Raw genomic sequence first — 3,563 nt, 5'->3', positions numbered from 1 at the left:
ATTGTGAAGACAATCCAACTGTGGTCACTGAACATGTATCATTTCAAGCCTGCTTTTCCATTATGAAATAAGCTGGTTCCCAGGAGAATATGAACCATGAGTTGAGATAACAGTATGTCTTCATCACAAATAATACAAATTAAAAACTATTCCTCTGCTTCTAGGTGGTTTATTCAAAGTGAAATACTTTAAAATATAGTCAACAATTATATTGCTTCAGGACCAAAGTTCACGATTTTCCTCTGAGAATAAGATGCCTTATAAAGACTAAATTGTAATTCAAAAATTTCAATAACAAAATTTGACTCTTCCAACACTGCATGGTTTTATTTACTCCATAAAAAAGTCACTGATATATCTTGGAGCAAATGTTAAAATCACATCTAAGTACTGCATGAGAAAATGAGGAAGCCAGGCACAATGGTGCATGCTTGTAATCTTGGCATGAGGCAAACATGCCTTCTTTGTAGACTGTCTGAATTCCAGTCACATGACTTGGGGTTGGGGGTGTAGCTCAGTGGTAAAGCACTTGCCTAATATGTAAGATGCCTCAGTTCCATCCCAAGTAATACACACACACACACACACACAGAGAGAGAGAGAGAGAGAGAGAGAGAGAAGTAAATATACTTCAAAGATAAGTAAAAATTCTTTAGTGAGATTTGCAGTGAGATATTTTACCACTGAGGAGGCTGAGGAAGGAGGATCACAAATTCAAAGCCAGCTTCAGCAACTCAGCAAGGCTCTGAGCAACTTAGGCAGACCCTGTCTCAAAATTTTAAAAAATAAAATAAAAAAAGACTGAGGATGTGGTTCAGTGGTTGGGTGCCACTAGGTTCAAAATCCCTGGGAGTGGGAAATGAGGAAATATTTTCAGAAAATAATATATAACCAAAGAATAGATCGATAATGTATTTGCTGTTTTTTCTTAAGCCAAAACATTCATCACTACAATTTTTTTCCTTCAATATACTATTCAGCTTAGCATTTGACACAACATTAAATTTTAGTTAGAATTCTCTTCATAATTTCTAGTTCTATGCTTTATTCCAATATCTAAAATGCACCTAGTCAATGCAGCAAATACTTGATACTATTTCTACAACTCAAAATTGTCAGTTAGGGTCTTACAATTAGTAAATATAAATTAGTATAAATAAAGAGAAGGAAAAAAAGAGATACATATGGAACATGACCTAAAACACAAATTATTCAACACTGAGCCAGATATACAGTAAAGAAAGATCACAAATGATTTTATAACTTTCTCTGTTATGAAATTATCATCACTATTTCATTAGGAATAATTATGTATTTTGCATTTAGAAAATGAATTACAAATAAAAATGAATCTTTTAATTAAAAATATTGTTAGTCCAAGTGTGTTATTATCCCATTAGATTCCAAATGTTTGAGAAAAACTATACAGATGGTGATGATATAGGCAGTTGGTTAGATTGATCCAAAATAGTGTAAATGATAAGAAAAAAGGAACAAGAACAGATACCAGGGAACACCCACATAAAAAAGACAAAGAGGAGTTAGAAGGAGACTGAGGAAGGAGAGGCCAGAGATATAGAAGGAAATATAGGAGAAAGTGTTTTCATGGTACAAGGAGAAGCCAGAGTTTGAAGAAGCTTTGCTGATCATAGAGAGGGCTCAACATCACATGCTTCACAAGTTACACAGGAGAAGAGTTGAGAAGACTTACCCAAAGAACATTATTGAACTCAATGAGAACAGTTACATCAGAGTCATGTGACTGGAAACCCTTTTTGCTTGGATAAAGGTGTAAGAGGAAATAAGACAAGAGAAAAGGGTGTAATGCCCTTTCTAGATTTTTGGCTAAAATAATGATAGGATGTCAACTGTGTGTGTGTGTGTGTGTGTGTGCTTCCTAAAATAGAAATGTTAATCATGTTAAAATACTGACTGAAATCAGTTCATATAAAGGGAATGTTCTAATTACAACAAAGGTTTGAAGAGGCTGGAAGGGATATGATCCAGATCTTGATGCACAGAATAATCACAAATAGAAAGGAAACAGAGTAATATGAAGGAAGTACGAAAGAATGATTAGAGGACAGGAGACATGCCTCAGTGGTAAAGGGCTTGCCTAGCATACATGAGGCCATGGGTTGAATCCCCAGCACCACAAAAAAAGATAAAAGAAAGAAAGAAGAATGATTAGCAGTTCTGTTTTTAAAAGATGTGGTCAATTAAATATTGGCTATGAGTTGATAATTATTGAAGCTGGATCACATATACATGAGGGTTCATTATACCATCCTCTCTAATTTTGTGTGTGTTTTAAATTTTTCCATTATAAAATATTTGAAAAAAATATTGACAAAAATATTGGGGTAAAAATTGCTATATTACTCAGGATGGCTGTGAAGTAGAAGGAAAGATACTTGTTGAGAGTGAAGGTTGTGAGTTGAAAGCTTAATAAGATTTTTTTTAAATTTTTAGTTGTAGATGGACACAATACCTTTATTTTATTTTATTTTATTTTTATGTGGTGCTGGGGATCGAACCCAGGGCTTCACACATGCTACGCAAGCACTCTCCCACTGAGCCATATCCTGGCCTGCTTAATAAGAATTTTGAAACTGTTGCTATGGGAATGTGAGAAAGAGTTGATGATCCAGTTAAGGTTGGAAGTCTTCTGTTTCTAGTGGCAAATATTTGTGTTTGTTATAAGATTATCTCTAGAAGCTCTCTGGAATGTAAGTATAGAAGCTCTTGGGGAATTCCATAATTGAATTTTTTTTTTGGTACTGAGGATTGAAACTCAGGGGCACTCAACCACTGAGCCCCATCCCAGCCCTATTTTGTATTTTATTTAGAGACAGGGTCTCACTGAGTTGCTTAGTGCCTCACCATTGCTGAGGCTGGCTTTGAACTCGTGATCCTTCTGCCTCAGCCTCCTGAGCTGCTGGGATTACAGACATGAATCACCACACCCGGCCCATATTGACTTTTTAAAAAATTTATTTATTTATTCTAATTTGTTATACCATAAGTAATGTTTGATGGGGTGGTTCCCACCAAATATTTAGGGAAGCATCAATAAGAAAGATTTATGTGATGGAGAATGTTGCTTCCCCCTTCATAAAAAACCTATATATTTTTTTTGAAATTTTATTGTATTTTTTTATTATTAGTTGTTCCAAACATTACATAGCTCTTGACATATCATATTTCATACATTTGATTCAAGTGGGTTATGAACTCCCATTTTTACCCCGTATACAGATTTCAGAATCACATCGGTTGCACATCCATGTTTTTACATACTGCCATACTAGTGACTGTTGTATTCTGCTGCCTTTCCTATCCTCTACTATCCCCCCTCCCCTCCCCTCCCATCTTCTCTCGCTACCCCATCTACTGTACTTCATTCCTCTCCCTTGTTTTTTCCCTTTCCCTTCACTTCCCCTTATATGTAATTTTGTATAACAATGAGGATCTCCTTCCATTTCCATGCAATTTCCCTTCTCTCTCCCTTTCCCTCCCACCTCTCATCCCTGTTTAATGTTAATCTTCTTCTCATGCTCTTC

Source organism: Marmota marmota, unplaced genomic scaffold (genome assembly GCF_001458135.2).
Source record: "Marmota marmota marmota unplaced genomic scaffold, marMar, whole genome shotgun sequence".
Classification (NCBI taxonomy): Eukaryota; Metazoa; Chordata; class Mammalia; order Rodentia; family Sciuridae; genus Marmota; species Marmota marmota.
This window is presented reverse-complemented; position numbering follows the sequence as displayed.